A 12,121-nucleotide genomic window follows, 5' to 3' on the forward strand; every position below is an offset into this window, starting at 1 on the left:
TATAACGCGTTTACTGTGCTGTTCATAGTAGCCGCATTCATTATTAATCCTACTCCTGCATTACCCCTATTTGATTTTGTATTTATAACGCTGTATTCCCTGTATTCGCCTGACTAGAAGTCCTGTTCCTCCTGCCACCAAACTTCACTAATTCCCACTATATCTAACTTCACGCGCAAGAGGACGCCATCATCATTTAACCATACAGTAGAGCTGCATGCCCTCGGCAAGGATTACGGCTGTAGTTTCCCCTTGCTTTCAGCCATTCGCAGTAACTTCACAACAAGGCTGTTTTGGTGATGTTACAAGGCCAATCAATAATCCACATTGTTGCCCCTGAAACTACTGAAAAGTTAGTGCACTAACATAGCCCCCATGCTCCCCACAAAAAATTTTACAAATTGTTTTGGGCAGTGGCCAATAATGATTTGATAAAATTTTTCATAATTACAATAACAAAGATATCAAATGCACACACTTATTGATAAAATGTTGGTTAAAAGCTAAATTTTTCTCACAGTCCATAAAGACAGTCAAGATTGTTCATTACAGTAAAATTGCAGTGTTTTTCTCAAAGTCTGAACAGTAAAAGACAATGCACACGGAAGTAGTGGATTTCCATGCAGTCCTGAAGAAGTAGTGTTGTCCTTCCAACGGAAAGACAGTGCTGACTCTTGACATGCTGACAGGTAATGGGTCACAACAGAGCAAACCCACAGCAGAGTCATTCGAAGTTGATGAATATTGGTAGGTAGGTCATCACAGAGTAGACCCGATTGTGGTATTGGTGGGCCACCAGAGGTGTAGACCCACTGCAGTCCTTGTAGAAATAATGGTATTGGTGGGTCATCAAAGGTGCAGACCCACTGTAGTCCTTGTAGAAATAATGGTATTGGTGGGTCATCAAAGATGCAGACCCACTGTAGTCCTTGTAGAGTTGGCAAGCAGCCATCTGTTGTGACTGTGCAGGTGCACAATCACCATTGAATAGTCTTGTGGATAATATAGTAAGTCCATAACCACCACTTGTGCACTTTTGGAATTGTCCTTAGAACCAGCAATGCTGTTATCCAGTCCCTTGCTGAATTATTAACACACGTGCAAACACTATCAGTCCCTACTCCTCACATATTGCCCATATACTATGACCAACATAAACGTGTGCAGTGAAATGGAACTTACAAGTTACTTAATTTGATTAACTGCTGTTAATTACAATTTTATAACATAAGAATACAATAACAAAGGTACAAAATACATCATTAAAGAACATAACAATACAGATAACATCTGTAGTACAGGGTTTACAAAAGAATCGAAATAACATATTGTAACACTCCCTTTAATTTTTACACGTTCCCGCCCGATCGGGATCTGATAGCAGCCCAGATAATAATTAATTAATGTGACCGTGTACCTAATGGGGCTGGCAATCGGAATGGACTGCTACGGAGTTGTTACATTCCATTCTGTCCTTCTCAATGCTGTAATAATGAAATGTCTGGTGACAAGAATAACGCCAACACAGTTTCACTAATCAAGATCTATATTCGTCTCAAAAAACACAAGAAGAAGGAGACAGCCACTGCCTTCGTCATACACTTCTAATTATGGCTAATCTCAGCACAGGCTTCTTCCTTATTCATTATCGTCACACGCTAAATACAATCACTGCAATCCAATCACTGCAATCCAACACTGCAATCCAACACTGCAATCCAAATAATGCCGGCACAGTAGACGCGGAATCTCAATAACGGCACATAAATATCACTGAATCACTCTTGTTAAGTATACTTTATCACCTTCCCGTATAATACTAACACAAAGGGGTTGAACCGTGGCGATGGCCACTCCCTTTGTCGGTAATTTCTATCAATTGCTGGCTTCTGCTCAGCTCTGCCCGCCTCGCGGGAACCTACAACACACACTGCCTTGACTCAACTCTCGCTCTCGCGACCCGCCACACTATCGATAGTTGCCCTGTCGACCTGTGTGAGTGCAAACCTAGTAGTAAGGGCCTGCGGACCCCTTACAATATGCATCAGTGTTACAGGAATTATGACATTGATTACATACATAAAAGATCAGAATAACTTTCGAAACATCCACTTTACACATAAGCATTAAAACAATACAGAATAAATAATGTCTAAGCATATTTACAAGGTAAATAACATATTATTAATGCCAATTATATTTGAGGATAACAGTATTCCTCATCATAGTGAATGTAGCTTAGTATTAGAAGAAGAAAAAATTCTATGAAACTACACAGAGACAGGAAGAAAACAAATACACAAGGGTACACAAACACATAGTGGGATAACAGCAAAAGGAAAGGACAGGGTTTGTTTTCAGTGTAACATTTGATACTGCAGTCCAACCCAAAACTTCATTCCATAGATCTTTCGTCTTATTTCAACCTTTGCCTCCGCCAAAAAAAAAATCCTAACCAAGCATGCTTTCTGTATTTTTCTCGTATAACCTCTCAGTGCATGTCTTCAAATTCATCGCAACTCATTCTCTTATAGGCTACCCCTTCTTAAGCTAACTTAAATCTACTGAGCTCAGATGCGAAACTAAGGGATGAGGCAATGCAGCAGCACAGAACAATTAACACAAACATCGATGACAAAAAGTTTAAATAGGCAAAGCAATTGCAATATTACAACTAATATAAGGCACTGTGCAGCAAACAAGAGAAATAAATCCGTAGTAAAACTGGCTTAATAGCATAATACAAAGTCAAATTCAGTAACATTATGCCTGGCAAACAGCAGCAGCAAATGAAATAATTTATATCTAAACATGACATAGCTCAAGCAGAAAAAAAACATTACACTAAAGACAATAATGCAGACAAGGGAAATGTATATTCACATCTTAATGTCTATGTAATTAAAGTGGTGCACCACAAGAAGTTATTCTACAAAAAAAATTACCAGGTAGTTGAAAAGAAAATTCAGTATGGAAGTCCTGTGAAGGGAAATGTCTTTTTGTGCTCCTTCGCTTTTTTTTAAGTTATTGTTTACTGGATCTATAGGCATAAAATATCTGTATTAGTACATTCATAAAATTTTATTTTAACCAACGCTGCAGTGCAGCTAGAAACTAGATATTAAACAAAATAGGTGAAGCAAGGCGTGAAACGTCATTCACTAGTCACATGGCATTTCATAATGCAGTAAACAATCTTTCAACTAGCAAGACAATAGACATAAAATGTTTCTCATCATTTCATTTCAGTAAATATCATAAATTAAGAACTCTACAGTGTAATCATGTTTTCAAGTTTGAGCGTGTCGTATTTACGATGCTTTCTACAAAGGAATGTCAATAGCAAGGATAATGGCCTCCCTTTTTTTTCTCCACCTGCGCCTCTGAAACGCATACACTAATGGCTATTTTTTCCAGGCGTCTGTCGCGCAGCTGGGTGCTTACAGAGACCTACCTTTCTTCCCGAAATATTTACGACAGCAGTTTCCGCTACAGTGACAGTCTCATATAAAAGTATTTCACAAGTCAAGAATTTGCGTTGCAAATGTGTAGAAACAAAAATGTGTAGAAACAAACTCCTATGAATATAACATTGTCCACAAAATTTTCGTCGGTATTGTGATACATTCACGCATATACACACATTTCATAATTCTTAAAGTACGATTCTCGGTTTCCAACATCCTTTTCCACAACTCATTATTCATACATGTATTCGTCGACACTTCTTCAATATTTCATCATAATAAATACGTAGCATAATCAAATTCCTCATATAGCATCAGCTTATTGATCATAAACATACCGCAACAGCATAATACACATCGTCATCATAATAATATCATAACATCTCAGTCAATTCTCAAAATCGTCGTATCTTCCTCCAATAATGAAAAAAATTCTCTGCTCATGTCAAAAGTGTCATCTGCCTCAAACGTACTTTAAAAATCGTGATCCCATACCAAATATATCATTCAAAGCTCTCATAGTATCACAATGGTTCCAAAAAAATATGAACAGTTCACAAAGTACAGACAAAATACAATTTCGTAAGTTATCCAACTCTGCAATTGCGTAAACATGTGTCACTGACATAGTAAAAAATATGTTTATCTCTCAGTTAAATGATCAGATAGGTGTGTAATTTGTGTGTTAGAAAAATATGGTACCGATGTGTAAAGTTGTGTAAGCAAATACCATATTAGCTAGGGCTCCTTGTGCTTGCCACACACATGGTACACAAAGTAAGCGTGTACCCCCCCTGAGGATTAATGTAATTATACCCTCAGGTGTTACAGATTACAGCAATGGAATGAAATGTATAACGGAAAACCTTTGTATCATTGTTCTTCAAATATCTTTAAAAATAAATATTTTAAGTACAAAATTAATCACTGAAATGCGTGTCCTGTAGCGCTAAATGTGCGTCTTGCTGTAAGATAATCTCTGTGGAAGTGTCGTAATTATTTTCCTCCAAAAGCTAAGTTCTGCAGAAGCCAATGTACTTACCTCATGATAAACAAAAGTGAAATGCTTTGCATATAGATATCTTAGTTATTACACTTATTGTTGTGATGATGAAAGTACTGTGCTGTAACATATTGTCATGCTATGGAAAAGGCTGTCTCCTTGTAGCTATACCACAAAAGTTACTACTAAAACATGTTTTACTTTACAGAAGAATTCAGAAAAACTGTGCAGATATAAAACAGATACACCGCAAAAGCAACATTGTAAATTGTCACTCAGCGTCGTGATATAATCGTGTAGCTGTCACATAAACTAACCACTGTGTCGTCTGTTCACTATAACAATGCATTCGCAATTACTTTTCTAAGTTACCTGTGCTCTTGACTGGATAGTTAGTTAGCTTTAAAACATAGTTGCATATTAACAGTTTATAAGTGTGACAAAGAGTACTAGTAATGCGAATTGAAAAATTTTATAGCAAAGACAAAGTTAAAAAGCAGATTATCTTTCAATAAACGGTTTTACATGTGAAATGTGGTGTAAACCTTTACTCTTCCTAGTAGGCAGAGTTTCAACTTCAACACGATTATCATGTGGTATACGTCGGTAAGGAATCTTGGAATTTTTCTCAAGGTTAGCGTCTATGTTATTTTTCTCTGAGCCAGCCGGCGCACGCGGCAGCCTGCGGTGCAAGTCATTGTCTGTTCCTTTGTTGGCGCGCGTCATTACTGGGATTAGGAGACCTAACTTCTACAAATTCACCGTGACGAGAGGGGCCTGCCCTGTTTAAATCCCGCCAGTTCTGATGCAGTTCAGGTCTGTCGTTACGATCATACCGTCTGTCGTCATGTCGGTAGATTCCATAGTTTCTTTCTTGTCAGTCACGTGGTGGAGAATTTCTCCCTGAGTCATAACTGCACGCTGGACCGTTGCGTCTAAAGCTATTCTGTGTCCCTTGATAATAATTATTTTGGTTCCCATATTGTCTGTTTCTCTGATTGTCTCTGTGATAGTCATTACTGTGGAGAGGTGATCTTTCCCTGTAATTATTACTACTCTGCCAACGGTTGTCATACGGGTGGTGTCTGTTTTGGTCACGATTTACGTTGTAAGAATAGCCTTGTCGTGTCCATTTATTATTTTTGTCATTATGGAATTGTGACAGATGTGACCTGTAATTGTTGTACTCCTGTTTTCGTGTTCCGCGATTGTCAGTGTCAATTTCCAGTTCTTGTAACATTCCCTGAATAGCTTCAATGTCGTCTTTGCAACATCCTGCTAAAATAATATGTCGTAAATGTTCAGGCAGTTTGATTAAGCAAATGCGGATGAGTTCTGAGGGGCTGTATGGGTTTGACAGGTACTGATTCTTGTGCAACATGTCTTCAAAATATTTCACAAGACTGAAAAATTCAGATTGTTCGAAATGCTTCATCATTATGATGCCATGTTTTACTCGGTCTTGTGTGGCTTGTGACCAATATGCTGAGAGGAAGGCATGGTAAAATTCTCCTTCACTGTGGCAATCGTGAATGACCGATCGCATTCTTACAGCTGATTCATTCTCCAAGTAGCCACACATAAATTCTAATCTGTGTTCTAATGACCAGTTGGGAGGAAAACAATGAGAGAATTGATCGAGCCATGCTTGTGGATGAATGTCATTGTCAGAATTCTTAAATGTTTTGAATTTACGTGTAGTAATGAACAGCTTATAGTCAAAGTCATCGTGTCGGCGAGTATCATATCGGTCATTGTTACGTCGTGTCGGCGGTTCCATCTCAAAATTCGGTGCACCTTGCCAATTCCTTTCATAATTACCGAAATGCCCTATGTTATTATTTTGTGGTTGTTCCGTATTTCTAAGTCGCTCTTCCCATGTTGGAGCGCGAGTGTCCTCTGAAACATGAAATTTTTGTATTACTTGTGCCAACTGATCTTGTACTTCCCGGATTTCTCTTTTGTATTGCATATTAATTTGATTCTGATTTTGTTTGAATTTCCTAATTTGTTCACACTCTTCTGTGTCATTAAAGACTACTGGTTTTGTGTCATTCAGATTATCATCTACCTTCGTAGATACATTATTTAGCTGATACGAAAGTTCAACTACTTTCTCTGATAATGAACTAATTTCCTCCATGTGTCTTTCTGAACCAATTTTCAGGGTATCTACTGTGTCCTTTAAGTTTTCTTGAGTTTTTGCAAGTTGCGTAACCGAATCGGTAGATGCAACTGAGTCAATTTTGGCTTGCAAGGTCTCATGATTTTCATGAACAATAGTTTGCAGTTCTTTTATTGCTGCTTCGTGATTCTGTAATGCATTTTCATGCCGCGAAAAAATAGGTTGAAAATGCTCACAAATTTGTGTTTTTACATCATTACAGACTTTTTGACATTTCGATTCAATGTTATGTAACTCAGTAGTTAAATCTTCACGTGTTTGTTCAAGTTTATGTTCCACTGAGTCTAACTTTTGAAGCTTTTGTTCCATTGCATCTAACTGTTGCTGTGTTTGTCTCTGGTGTTGTTCCATTGTGTCTAACTTTTGAAGCTTTTGCTGTGTCTGTCTCTGATTTTGTTCCATTGTGTCTAACTTTTGAAGCTTTTGCTGTGTTTGTCACTGATTTTGTTCCATTTGTTGCATTAGCTGTAATAACAGTGCACTGGTGTCTGAAACATGTTCCTCAGTGCTATTCGGCAGTGCGTTTGAACCGGCACTATTCGCATTTTGAAAAGCAGAAAATGTGTCTTGATTTTTTGAGAAAACGGTGAGGACGCAAAACCTGAATCTACAGTATTTGCAAGATTGTGTCCTGTCATTTCGGAATCCTGAGGCGAGCTGTTGCCGACCGATCGATCGATAATGCTTCCCTTTTCACTAATTGTTTCACTGCCTACACCTTTACTTGACGCCTGCTCCATTTCCCTATGCACAGTTACCAAATTACTACTTTGAATATTTGTTAATTCATTACATGGTGGCGTTAACACACTGCTTTCGTCTTCACTGTTATTTCTCAATTTACTTTGGAGCCTAGTATTACGTTTTTCACACGCCATTATTGTCACAATATTTCACACGACAACACAGAAAAACACAATTTGAAGAGCAAAAATAAGAGAACACGTTAACATAGCACTGAAAATAATATCTAGTTAATTGCAAGCGCAGCTGCGAAATACTTGGTGCAAATTTACATGCGTGCCACACCTGTTTTACTGTACAACAATGAAAGGCTGCAACTACAAAGGAGTTTCTCTCTACAATTACGCACTTGCAATAAACAAAATCTACACTAATTACACAAACTACAAGAAAAAATCAGAAGATTCCAGTCAGGTATCCTGGCAGGGTCGCCATATGAAACATCCCCTTAGAACAATTATACATGACCTTCCTTAAACTGACACTCAATATTTTTAGCGCAATGCAATCTGACTTTCAAAAATCCCGACAAAAGAATGGCCCTGACTAGCAATAACCTATATCTTTCACAAATCACTTACCTTACAAAAATCTTCGTTACTTAAACTACTGCAATACAGCGTGCGCCATTACTGCCAGCTAAATAAAAGATTCAAACTACGGAAGGCACTAACTACTAGTAGGCATAGTTAGCAAATGAAAGATTTTAATAGAGAACAAACAATGTATTTACCTTAATAATCATAATATATATAGCAGTTCATGCCATCCAGTATTACAAATTTCAAAACTCCGCCATCTCTCTCCCCACATCCACCACTGCTGGCGGCTCACCTCCAACTGCGCAACGCTACGCGCTGTTCACGTCCAGCTGGCCAACACTACAATGGCAGACAACAATGCAAACTAGCCACAGACTGCACACAGCACAGCCAGTGATTTTCATACCGAGCGCTACGTAACGTTGCCGATAAGAAAACATAAACAGCCTACTTACAAGATGCCGTTGAGTATGAAAACAGCATTCCGCCATACGAACGCTACGAGAAAAGTTCTCCGCCAATTCTTATTTGCCCGTCTCTTTCGACTAACCAAGCTATCACTGCCACTACAGCTACTCGACTAGTTAAGACAGTTTTTAAAAACTTAGTTAAACTCGTTAACCGTTAACGCAGTCTACGATACCTCCAACTATAACTGACAGGTAGTAACGCATTTAATATCCTCATCTCATTATCTATAACGCTCTGATAACAAGAGTTTCGTTTACCACCAGGGGTACTTAATACCTTACTACACAATTTGGTCACATCTTACTGACCGAAATGAACTCCAATATTACATGCTATTTAACTGGCTTCAGTTTTCCCAATATGCTTCGTATCCGACAACAAATCCCTGAAACCGTTTTATGGCTACCTTTCCCTTCTGCCTGCCTGAGATGAGCAAGGAAACTGCCATTAAGTCTCACAAAACAATGAATTCAAATAAATACATACGCAGATATACAAATGTCTACGGTAATAATGAATTACTAGGACGACAGCTATTTGCTGTTGTGAATGGATATTTGGACAAGTACCTTAGTTACGTTAGAAGCAGTTCTTACAGAAAGAGCAAGTGAACAGAAATGCTTTACTGACATGTAGTACCTGTTTGGAGTCGTGTAAGAAATCAAGATTAAACGTAATAGCAAAATGTTGACTAATGTAGATATCGATTGTGCGGAATTCTGTCAATTCTAACAAAAGTTTGGTAAAGCAGATTTAAAATGACCCTTAATACACCGCAAACTAAATTTCTGAATAGTATCTGAGAACAGCATAACATTACGTAATATCAAAGACAGGATTTAATGTTCACAGAGTTCCACTTAAAGTACGAAATCACAAATTACAGCTGTAAGAGAGAGAATGCTATCACGGCTAATATAATTGACATACTATGGAATACCTTTAATTATTTCTTAAATAAATATTAACGCTACTATCCTGTCTTTATTCAATTTAAATTAATAATGTCACAAAAGTTTCTTTTCACGTGCCAAGTGACTGATAGTTAATCTCTGAGTCGCTGATATCGCTCACCTTGTGATGAACTGCAGTGTGGTAGTCTCTTCGCTACTGGTGCGATGCAGTTGTTGTTTGATGACCGCTGAACCTCAGCAAGACGTCGTTGGCTACCTTATTAATTAGAAAATTAGTTCCAAAAACTGAAATAAAACTTCTTTGTTGCTCCGGCATGCCGTTTGATAGCAAAATACACTGTAAAAAATAGATATATGTATAAAAATAGTAAATAAATAAATATTTCACACTGTTCCAAACCGACTGCGGTCTATTATGGAGTTAAAATTTCGTCTTAGAATTATTGTCTTCACGTTTATCTTACCTTTATCAGTTTCTAAAACCTTGTATCTTCCTTGCCTCCTAGCGAAGTCCTTTGCATGATTAACATAGCAGAAATCATTGGCAGCAAGCAGTTTCCACAAGTGGTTATTATTTTACCAGTCAAAGCTGCACTCATGATGCGTTCTCCATTCAAAATGAAGAAAGTTGGTAATGCCCCGTAGGTATAAATCCAAAAGCACATTATTCATAGTGATAACCAATTTTGTTGGGAAGCCCTGCACTTCCCATTTGTCATCTGACAATAGTATGGATTTACGATGTAACCTTTCTAAGTGACTCGTTCGCGTAAATAAAATTAAGACTTCACAACCATTTATTTTGCATTGCAAAGCAGTCCTATTAGAATGTCATTCATGGTAAAAGATGTAGAGTAAGAAGTAAAATTTTTGCTGATGTCTGTTGTCACTTTTGTGTAAGTGGTACCTCTGAGTTAAAAGATTCCCATTCTGATCGTATATTTCAAGGTCTGAAACTATATTGTCTGTATTATTCAGAGTGCATCAGAATTAATATTGAAAACTGACAAGGATGGAAGTATAGAATAATATAAGCAAAAACGTTCCAATAGTCTCGGAGGATGTTTTTATTTGCCATTATTACTGTTGTGATTAACGAGCCGTTTACAAGATAACTATGACTGTGTGGCTGGGAGCCGCTACTGCTTCAGTATCAAAATGTGCTTAATGCCAATGTATTTCTAATGTATGATTTAGGTTAAGTTGGCTTTGCAATTAGGCTCAAATTTCACCTACAGCCCCATGGTTTGGGAAAGTGATGCATGCACGATGAGTCACTGGTAAAGTTCACTGCTTATCTAAGGTGACATCTTACGCGCCAGTATGGTCTACAGCTGATAGGCCGAACAGTATCTGTACTTTGTCGTCCAAGATCACCTGAACTATGGATTTTTCTGTCCAGGATCATCTCAGAAGTGAAGCTCACAGCACACTCGTCTTTGTGCTTCAAGAGCTGGAGCAGTGAGTTGTACATTTTTGTGTGTATAACAGGGGTGGACTGTGGGTTGAAAGAATTCATTACGCACTGAAGAGACAGAGCATTGCATCCAAATATCAGCATGACTCCAGTCGAATACATGCTTAAACAGGAATAAGCACACTGTAAATTGTTACATGTAACATGCTCACGTTGTTTTGTAATTTTTTGATAAGATAGACCATGGGTAAAATTTGATACCAGTTAGGTGAGGTCATAATTAAAAATTGGCATTTCAGAAACATTTATATTGACTAGAACATCATTTCCTATTGAAATCAGTATCAGCCCACAACCACACATTCGTAATTTTCTCACAAGAGAATAGAAGCTTTCGAAATGTGGTGCTACAGAAGAATGCTGAAGATTACATGTGTAGATCACATAACTAATGATGAGGAATTGAATAGAATTGGGGAGAAGAGAAGTTTGTGGCACAACTTGACTAGAAGAAGGGATCGGTTGGTAGCACATGTTCTGGGGCATCAAGGGATCACCAATATAGTACTAGAGGGCAGCGTGGAGGGTAAAAATCGTAGAGGGAGACCAAGAGATGAATACACTAAGCAGATTCAGAAGGATGTAGGTTGCAGTGGGTACTGGGAAATGAAGAAGCTTGCACAAGATAGAGTAGCATGGAGAGCTGCATCAAACCAGTCTCAGGACTGAAGACCACAACAACAACAACTCACAGATATCTCTTTTGCTGGATGGTTCAAATGGCTCTAAGCGCTATGAGACTTAATATCTGAGTTCATCAGCCCCTAGACTTAGAACTACTTAGACCTAACTAACCTAAGGACATCACACACATCCATGCCCGAGGCAGGAGTCGAACCTGCGACCGTAGCAGCAGCGCAGTTCCGGACTGAAGCGCATAGAACCGCTCGGCCACAGCGGCCGGCTCGTTTGCTGACACGATCTTATGTTTTACGTGGGTCAGTTTTTGCTGTTAATTACGATAGATTAGATTACATGTACTTTTCTTTCAGTGAAACTACACTGAAGACAAAAAAAAACAAGAACAAACAAAAAATATTTATATAAATAAACATGTATGATAATGTAGCTTTCACAACTCCTCATGATGTGTAATAAGTAAAATGGTCTTAACCTACTACCCTGTACACACAATAGTGAAAATTCCTGGTATTTCACACCTGTTAATATTACCGTTACGGTGTGAAATAGTTGCAACAATAGCATTAATGACAACAGAAACTATGTCAAATTAGAACAAAGCAAACGTGAGAGTCGCTATACAGCCAGTTGCGAGCGACACGACTGAGGCAAGAAAATCTGTGATCACAACCACAGA

Source organism: Schistocerca cancellata, chromosome 1 (genome assembly GCF_023864275.1).
Source record: "Schistocerca cancellata isolate TAMUIC-IGC-003103 chromosome 1, iqSchCanc2.1, whole genome shotgun sequence".
NCBI lineage: Eukaryota > Metazoa > Arthropoda > Insecta > Orthoptera > Acrididae > Schistocerca > Schistocerca cancellata.